Source organism: Bubalus bubalis, chromosome 19, assembly GCF_019923935.1.
Source record: "Bubalus bubalis isolate 160015118507 breed Murrah chromosome 19, NDDB_SH_1, whole genome shotgun sequence".
In the NCBI taxonomy this organism is placed as follows: domain Eukaryota; kingdom Metazoa; phylum Chordata; class Mammalia; order Artiodactyla; family Bovidae; genus Bubalus; species Bubalus bubalis.
The window spans coordinates 17,469,159-17,479,107 of record NC_059175.1 but is presented as its reverse complement, the minus strand read 5'-3'; the positions used below and the strand labels follow the sequence as shown (position 1 = coordinate 17,479,107).

The 9,949-nt window shown below is 46.1% G+C and overlaps 1 long non-coding RNA gene across 1 annotated transcript; it reads right to left on the bottom strand.

The window, feature by feature from the left end:
* Positions 1-2,237: 2,237 nt before the first annotated feature.
* Positions 2,238-4,515, bottom strand: LOC123330540. The gene is made up of 2 exons (XR_006546535.2): positions 3,786-4,515; positions 2,238-3,337 (listed from the first exon to the last, which is right to left on the bottom strand). It is a non-coding gene; the product is annotated as an uncharacterized LOC123330540 (long non-coding RNA).
* Positions 4,516-9,949: the final 5,434 nt, after the last annotated feature.

Sequence of the window (9,949 nt, the reverse complement as noted above, 5' to 3'; positions counted from 1 at the left end):
TGTTTGGTCAAAGAATCCAGGAATTCCTAAATCTTGTCTCAGACCAACAACCCCTCCATCAAATGATTTCCCATATCATCTGTATCAGTTAGGGCCCAGCAGGAAGCAAGTGGCATACTCAAACTAATTTGGGGAGATTTTAATAAAGGGATGACTAATAAAAATGTGGGCAGGGTTTCGGGAAACCAGTGATGGGTGGTGTATTATCCTGGAGTTAGCAACCCCAGGAAACTGTTACCCTTTTAGGCCTGAAGGCCTAGGGGAATGAGCTGTTCCTGCATGCTAGAGAGAGCTGTGGCTCTTTGGGACAGCCTCCTGACAGAAGCTTTGGCCTGTGGAAGAGGGAAGCAGTCAATCAGCCACGATCTAGCTGGCCAACAAGGATTCAGAGCAATCAGTCTCATACTCTCCCTGCCCCTCCACTCCAGCCAGTTCTTCCCATTGACCAAACCTAACCAGAAGCGAGAGAGACTGTGTTGATGAAGCCTATCAATGCAGTTCGTAAGAGTCAACTTTCTGATGCACAGAGCAGGGTGAAAGGTGGAGAATGCATTTGGAGGGGTAAATGAAAGCATTTAGCACAGCATCTTGATGTTACCTGCCCTCTACCTTATCCGGCAGGCACCTCTGTCCATGAGGATTCTCCAGGCAAGAATACTAGAGTGGATTGCCATGTCCTCCTCCAGGAGATCTTTCCCAACCCAGGGATCAAACCCCGGTCTCCCGCATTGCAGGTAAATTCTTTACCATCTAAGCCACCAGGGAAGCGCGCCTATCTCTGACTCCTAACAAACATGTATATACATCACCCCAACTTGGAGAGGGGTGTCACAGGCCCTCAGTAGACAGAGGTGAGGATTGTTGCTAACCAGCCTACAATATAGGCTTCCCTGATAGCTCAGTTGGTAAAGAATCTGCCTGCAATGCAAGAGACCCTGGTTCGATACCTGGGTTGGGAAGATCTGCTGGAAAGGATAGGTTACCCACTCCAGTATTCTTGGGCTTCCCTTGTGCCTCAGCTGGTAAAGAATCTGCCTGCAATGTTGGAGACCTGGGTTCGATCCCTAGGTTGGGAAGATTGCCTGGAGGAGGGCATGGCAACCCACTCCAGTATTCTTGCCTGGAGAATCCCATGGACTGTATAGTCCATGGGGTCACAAAGAGTCGGACATGACTGAGCAACTTTCACTTCACTTCAGCCTACAATATACAGGGTAGCCCTGTGATAACCAAGAACTATCTGGTGCAAAATGTCAATAGTGCCAAGGTTAAGAAACCCTGCTCTTAGTGGAGAAAGGAAGGTCTGGGCTCTGTGAAAGGGACTCAGAGAGCAGGTGGGAAAAAAGAGAAGGGTTTTTGTGTGTATGTGTTTGCTTTGGTCTGCTTGTTTTGATTTTTAAAATTTTTTTGAATTTAATTTTTTTGATGTGGACCATTTTTAAAGTCTTTATTGAATTTGTTACAATATTACTTGTTTGATGTTTTGGTTTTTTGGCTGCGAGGCAGGTGGGAGTAGTAGGAAGAACCTATAACAGAGGAAGTTTCCAGTTTTGTCTTTGGGAGGACAGCCCCCTGTTGGGGCCCAGCTGGGCGCACTGTCTGTATCTTGGGAATCAGCTGAACTGCAAAGCCAAGCTTCTTAGATACAGGATTGAGAGGTTTTGGGGGGAGCATCTCAAACCATAGGGATGACCCTCTAAGTTTCCCTGCTCTTTGTGGCTTCTCAAAGTGGTACAGCAGACTCTAAAGAGCTGTTTCAGGATAGTTCAGCCAGACCCAAAGGTCTGGCCGAGTTCTTGCCTTTCCCAGGCTTTGGGGTTCTCTGCTTTTCAGCTCAAAGCTCTCAGAATGTTAATAAGCGGGGACTTAACATAGTCCTGAAATAGTTCTCAGGACACACAAGAAATGTCCCAGCTCAGAAAGTAAAGGAGTGTAGTCAGCTGTCCTTTGTTAACTTGCTGATTAAACCTGGTCTTTGCTTCTTTATTCCCTTCCTTCCTATAGCCCATTTTCATGTTATTTCCCTGCCTGGCTGTGCTTTGGTTAGAGAGAAGGGGCAGGCAGAAAAGAAAACTTCCTATCAGCTGCCTTTGGCAAGTTATTAACAGACTCAATGAAAAAATGAGGAAGTAATGAATACAATTACCTAAAAAAAAAAAATCAGGATTAACAATTAACCAGGCTATCCCTTCCTCCATCACCATGTCTTGACTGGGCTGTATTATAGCTTGAATGAGTTTAATTATTTATCAGGTTTTATTTATTTTTTTAAACAAGTAATTAATTTACATCATTTAAAAACAAACAGACAAAGGATTTAGATAAAGAGAGGACAGTCGCCTCTCTCTGTCCTCCCAGCCCATCCCCCAAAGCAATGTTCTTCCAGAGATAGTCTACTGCTATACAAATATGCATATATACTCTCTTTTGATTTTTTCATCTCATTCAAATAGTAGTATATCTGCTTGTTACTCAGTAATGTATCTTGGAGATCCTTCCATATCAGTTAAGAACTTGTTAAAAATTGGTTCTATGGTATTATATGGATACATCCTAATATATCTGGCCAAAAAGTTACTTGTTTTTAAAAAGGCTTTGAATCTATTTCAAACTAGAAAGAAGGCTCAACTAAAAACAAAACTGAAAGTTCAGGCATGAAAGACCATTTGCTTCTATTATTTTGTAAAACTTTTATTCTCTCATCTTCCTGAGATTTTTCTGAGTATATTTCCCAGCATTTGCCCCTTAAATTCAAACCTCTACAAAATAGCTGCTCAGCACCATGCAGTGTCCCAAAGGCTCGAATACTGCTTACAACTTAAACCATGTCCCTTTTATTAAATTACTGCGTGTTTACTATTTTTTTCCTCATAGAAAGCCAGCCTGAGCCAGTCAAACAATATCAACATCAGAAAAGCCTATTTTGGCTTGGGACAAGACATTGCACCTCTCTGGTCCCTGGTTTTTCCATTAAAAAAAAATCTAAGTAGTATACTGGGGACCTTAGCAGTTTGGAACCTTTGTACCAGCAGGGCTGGTTCAAATTTAGAAGAGCCTGCTTATCTGGGCTGTGTTTCTGTGGACAACCAGGACCCGTGTAAAAGATGAATATATTTTAAGTAAAGAAAGAACTTGCTGCATTTGGAAGCCAAAGAGAGGGCAGGCAGAAGAGCCATCAGGGTGCAGAGCTGGCTGGGGCTCCAGGGCTTTGAAATCCTTTCCAGCGTTGTCACTTGAATGTCGAACACGTTATTCTCAGAGGACACTAAAGAGAAGTACAGGTACCGTGGGCTCCAGGGGGATTCATTATTCAAGGCACAAAATTTCCTACTCTGGCCTGCAACACATTATAATTCAAATGAGTCCAGCACAATAGAAGAAAAATATGCAAGCAGATTTCTCTCTGTCGTGTTTTTCCCCCCTCCTCTCTGAAGCCCTGTAATTACAGCAGGCAGGTGGAGCATCTGGGGTGTGGGGGAGTCCACTGTATTTTTACCTTCCCAGGAACGCGACTTGCCTACCACATCAATATATTTTATTTTTAATTAAGCGCCTATTGCAAAATCTGAGTCCCTATGCAAAAGTCTGATTCACAACCCCCTCCTCCCACCTCCCTCCCCGCGGTTCCTCCAGATGCTGCTGCTATTACTGTCTCAAATTTCCCCTTAAAATTTGCTCTTTTAGTGAATTACTTATGACCTTTCCTGAACTCTACAGCTCTGAGGCGGTCTAATTGCGGGACCTTCACCTCTTTTTTTTTTTTTTTCCCCGTTTGCTCAGCGCACCTGAGTCGGTTTCTTCGCGTGACCAGCAGCGCCCTGTGCCCCTAGCGAGCGGTTCAGACCCGGGAGCCCGTTCCTCTTCCTGGCTTTCCCCGCGGCGGTCATGCGGGGGTGGGGGTGGCGCTGTGTCCATAAGAAACCTCGAGTCCTGCGTTCCGGGGCAGCGGACCCCGGCCCTGCAGCTACCACCCCCTTGCCGCAGCACCCCCCACCCCCATCTGCCTCGCGAAGCCTGGGCTTTGCGGGCTCTGGCGTCCGAACCTCACTGGAGGAGGCCGCAGGATCCGAGACCCCTATGTTAGTCAAAAGTGAGGGAGCGTGCATAAAACCCCCTTGATGTGGGCGCGCAGGCAGGGTAGGCAGAGGGGGAGGACGAGGCAGTCCCCAGGGATGGCGCAGAGGGTCCTCGCTGGCCACGGAGGAGGCAGAAGATGCCTTTTGTGATGGGAAAGTCCAGGACTCCAGGAGGGGCGGGAACTCGCGTCCCGGGATGACCTCACCCAGAGACCCTGGACCGATGACCTCCGGGCAGCGTGGGGGCTCTCAGGGTACCCCCCCAGGAGAAGGAAGCGGCCCGCGACCAGGAGCCTCCAGGCACAGCGAGGGGCTGGGGTGGGGTGGAGGCAGGCCGCTGAGGGGTCCCTGCCGCCGACTGTCTGGGCTGGGTGCGCCTCCCCGATTGATTCCGGCTGGATGAGCCCTGGTCCCCTCTCTGGACACCAGAAACGGGATGCAAACGAATTCCCAGCAACGCTCGGGGCCTCGTGGGGGTGGCTCCCGGCCACCGCACTGCCACTGTGGCGGTCAGCTGGCATTTTTGCCTCCTAGGGGCAATTTGAGACATGCTCCGGGGTTGGTCCGGGACAGTGGAGGGAGGCGGCAGCCCAAGTACTGGCGAGGCTGGGCCATCAGCACTTGCGGAGAGCAGCAGCAGCCACCTTAGTCTCTAGTGAATCTTAACCAAGGGCAGGAGAGTCAAAAGGGTGTTTTTAGGCTGGGAGAGAAATCTATCTGCGGAAAACAAACCCACGTGTGGACAACAGGGGCCAAGCCTGGAGTGAGTGCCCCTATGCTGCCTCTAGGACCTTCTTCTGGCAGGGTCAGCCCGTGTCCATGCGTCCAGTTTCCAGGGCAAGGACCTGTGCTGGGGGCTGATCTCACTAAAGAAGGGTGGGAAGAGTTGGGGGCTGATGACTTGTTTGTTCTCAGGGAAGGACCAGCCTCTGTTGGACCAGCAGGGTGCTGAGGGGAAGAGGTCATCAACTTCCTCTGAGGAGTGTGTGGGTCAGTTGTATGACTCAGTCCAACCCTCCTGTTCTTGGTGGCCCAGAGACTGGACTTGGGACTCTGTGATTCCTTTTAAAAAAAAATAATTTCTGTTCTATTTTTTGTCCTCATTATTAAATCAGTGCATGTTTACTGTGCACGTATGCTCAGTTGCTCAGTGGAGTCAGACTCTTTGCGACCCCCTGGACTGTAGCCCACAAGGCTCCTCTGTCCATGGGATTCTCCAGGCAAGAACACTGGAGTGGGTTGCTATTTCCTCCTCCAGGGGATCTTCCCAACCCAGGAATTGGAACCCACACCTCCTGCATCTTCCGCATTATAGATAGATTCTCTACCATCTGAGCCTCCAGGGAAGCCCATGGCTCACAATGCATGTCCTTAATTATTTCCTTAAGACGTATATCTCAAAACAGTTGGGTTAACTGCTCTGCATTAAAAAAAATAAAAGTTTTAGTACATTTTGTTGAATTGGCCTTTAGAAAGGTTATGTCAATTCATACTCTCACCTGCAGAGAATGTAAAAGTCTATTGCCAATCATGAATATTAGTCTTCTTTTTGTTCTTTTATCTTTGACTATTTTTTAATTGAAGTATTCGTCTTTTACTTACTGCTTTGTAAGAGTATTTTATGTATTCAGTCTATTAATTCTTCCTCCTCTGTTTTGCATCTCCCCCCAAGTTATCAATTGCTTTTCACATTTAAATTTACATTTGAAGTTTTTGTGTAGTTGAAATTCTTAATATTTTAATTTATACTTTCTGCCTTTGGTAACCATTCTATAAAGCTCTTTTTCCTACCTCAGGATTTTCTCTCTGCCTATATGTTTCTCTAGTACTTGTATTGTTTAATACAATAATAATTGTTAATTTTTTGATTCATATGGAATTTATTTTGATATATGGTACAAAATAGGAACCTTAAGTTTTCTCCCTGCCTATTCTCCCTGCCTTCCTTGTTGGTTCCAGTCTTTTTGACTCTGGCACCCACTGTAACTAGTTCCCAGACAAGCAGAGCCAGAAGGGAAGATCTGGTGGCAGAGATCCTGCCTCGAGGAAGCTCAGAAACTTGAAGTGAGGGATTGAGAAACTTGCTGAAACAGCAGTATGATCTGTTTTGTAGCAATATATGATTGGAATCACATAGATGTGGGTGAAGTCCAATTTCTGCCTCTTTTACCCCGTGGAACCTGGAGCAAGTCACTTGATTTATTTAAATCTCAATTTTGTATCTGTAAAACTGACATACCAATAGCACCTACCTTAAAAGATGGATGTGAGGATAATGTGATAATATGTTTGGCACATAGCAAGCACCCAGTATTATTAGTAGAAGTAGGTAGACGGGGCTTCCCAGATGGCTCAGTGGTAAAGAATCTACCTGCCAAAGGAGGAGACTCAGGTTCAATCCCTGGGTTGGGAAGTTCCCCTGGAGGAGGAAATGGCAATCCACTCCAGTATTCTAGCCTGGAAAATTCCATGGCCAGAGGAGTCTATCGGTCTACAGCCCAGGGGCTCGGACATGACTGAGCAACTGAGCGTACGCATAGTAGGTAGAGAGAAGATAAGGAACTGCATATGATATGGAGTTATTAAAAAGAAACACAAGCTATCAATAATTATAGAAATAAATTATAGAAATGTAATTTACAAATTACAGTTGTAATTTGAGTTCAAGAGAATTTATCCAGACCAATTAGGGTTTCCTGTGGGGGAAAAAAAGAGAGTCAGGGTGGGGCTGGGGAAGGAGTGTGGCTCATATTTCTACAGCCTGGATCTACTAGAGTCTGGGCTTCAACTAAACTCAGACATTTCAAAAGAATTGGGTGGCATTTCTGTACTCAAACACTGTCCCAAAGCTTTCTAATGGACCTATGTGGGTTGAAGAGAGTCAGCTGAACCAGCAGCGTTTGGAGAGCTTACAGGACAGAGAGCACTGGGGCTTGAGGCTCTAAATGGGCAGCCATCTCCCTTTGGCTCACCCCCAGCTGAGGATTGCTGTAAAGAGAAATAGTCACTGGACACGAGCCAGGGGCACCAGTCAGCTTAACCAGAGGAATCAATGGACACTGTGTTTTGCCTCCGCAAATGAGGAAAATGACATGGTGAGAAGGCATATGCCTTGTCCAGAATCACAAATCCCATGGGGCAGAGAAAGCAGAGAGAAACGTTGCCTCAGAAGGAGCCATTTCCCATCGTGAGGATGCCTGGAGCCTGGCCTCGATTAACAAAGGCATGGGATGCTGCTCCTCAGCTCCTGAGCAGCAGAGGCCCAGTGTATTTTTTTTATGAGGCATGGACAATGAGTAACCGTTCAAAAGGCCAAAGCCGCCTTTTAGAAAAAGGCAAATATTTTAGGAATCCCTTGTTACTAGGCAAATGCGTGATTGCTTTTTAGGGGAATGAGACTTAGCTTGATGCCTGTATGTCGAACTTCACGCTTGGATTCTGGATTTTTCTTCACTGGGACATGTGCGTGCATGCATACTAAGTCGCTTGAGTTATATCATACTCTGTGCGACCCCATGAACTGTAGCCCACCAGGCTTCTCTTTCCATGAGGATTCTCTAGGCAAGAATACTGGAGTGTGTTGCAGTGCCCTCCTCCAGAGGTTCTTCCCAACCCAGGGGTTAAACCTGCATCTCTTGTGCCTTATGCATTGGCAGGTGGGTTCTTTACACCTAGTGCTACCAGTGGGTCTCGATTTTGGCTGCATATTGGAATTAACTCCGGAGCTCTAAAACAGATAGATGCCCAGGTACCACTTCCAGAAGGATGGATTAAATTGGCCTTTAGTAGGGCTGAGGGAGAAGGCAATGTCACCCCACTCCAGTGTTCTTGCCTGGAGAATCCCAGGGACGGGGGAGCCTGGTGGGCTGCCATCTATGGGATCGCACAGAGTCGGACACGACTGAAGCAACTTAGCAGCAGCAGCAGCAGCAGCAGCAGGGCTGAGATGTCAGTGATTGTTAAAAAACTCCTTGATATTTCTAGTATGTAGTTTAGTATTGAGATAAGCCCCTTTTTGTGTTACTGTATTATCTCTTTTCCCAGCTGGTGGGAACTAGGTTGTAAGACCAAACTATCCTACTGAAATATTTCTCAAACTTTAAGGAATTATCTGGGAATCTTTTTTTCTCTTTGGGCCGCTGGCATGTGGGATCTTAGTTCCCCCAATCAGGGATCAAGCCTGCACCCCCTGCGGCTGGAGTGCCGAGTCTTTACCAGTGGACCACTAGGGAAGTCCTGGGGATCTTGTGAAAATGCAGATTCTGGTTCAGGAGTTCTAAGATGGGGCCTGGGATTCTGCATTTCTAACAATCTCCCAGATGATGCTGGTCTCAAGTTCACCTTTGAGTACCAAGAGGCCAGAAGTGGTCCTCATATTTCAGTGAGCATAAAAATGACCTGATCAGCTTGTTAAAAAAGCAGATTCCAAGGGTGACTAAAGAGTGTCGGGGGTAGAGTCCAGGAGTCTGCATCTTAACACGTTTTCAGGTAAGCTGGTAGTTCAAAGGCCACTCTTGGAGAATGTGATCAGCCTGCCCACGATTTTCTCTAGGCATGCATCTTTTGAGCACATCCTGGAGTAATGCTTGGCTGGAAGAGCATGCAGTCAATTGGCTTGGAGTTGAAATGGAACAGAGAGCCCATGATGCCTTGTTCCCAGGCCTGTACTCCAACTCACTGACTCTGAGATCCCTTAGTGTTCAAGCCAAATCCCATTACCGCAGGAGACCTATGAGTCCTTGCATTTTCTTGGTATGAAGGAGCCATCTGTTTAGGTTTGGGTTTTGATTGTAAAGTTATTTGACCTGTTCCCCCTTGGAAATGTGACTTAATACATCAAGAGTTCAGCGTGTGAATCCTGGGAGGATGAAAAGCAATAGACTTTAAAGATGCCTTCTACCCAAGGAAAAACCTCAAGCAGGAAAGTAAAAGTGAAAAAAAAAAAATCAGGCTATATGTGCCATTAATTGTCTCTAAATTAATGTACTTTTTTTTTTCTTCTTCATGGAGATAGTCTGTGAGGCAGAATAAACTCAAGACCTGAAATGAGATTCTGAAGGAAAACGGACAAATCCCACCTATTCTCTCTCTTGGTTACTGTTAGGGGAGCTAACCGGAGAAGGCAATGGCACCCTACTCCAGTACTCTTGCCTGGAAAATCCCATGGATGGAGGAGCCTGGTAGGCTGTAGTCCATGGGGTCGCTAAGAGTCGGACACGACTGAGTGACTTCACTTTCACTTTTCACTTTCCTGCATTGGAGAAGGAAATGGCAACCCACTCCAGTGTTCTTGCCTGGAGAATCCCAGGGAAGGGGGAGCCTGGTGGGCTGCCGTCTCTGGGGTCGCACAGAGTTGGACACGACTCAAGCGACTTAGCAGCAGCAGCAGCAGGGTAGCTAACAGTAGCTTTTCAAGTGCTAATTATTCAGCTGTAGCTGATTCTAGGTCTTTGTTTTTCTCCTGGCTCTTCTGTCTAGTTTGGGCCATTTTACTGCTTATTAGCAGTTCCACCAAAGATGGAAAATGGAAACGAACCTTATATAAGGCATGTACCATCTTTGAGTAAGTCTGTTTAGAGGATTGATGGAGAGAAAGAGAATGAGTTATTATTGCAGATCTTACGGAATTCTCCGCAGTGTGCTGTTCAGGCCCACTTTTATATGATAAATTCAAGCCTTATAACAAAAACAGAATAATTTTTCTGTAGTTCAGCAACCACCAGCAATAATTTGCTAGAAAAATTGGAATTTGAAAAATGCTTAATTCTTTTATTCGTTTTAATACACTTATGACTTTATATGCTTCCTCTCTTCAGATTTGTCTGGGTAAAGCTGTTGGGACGTGGGCGACATAAATTTATTACCACATATTT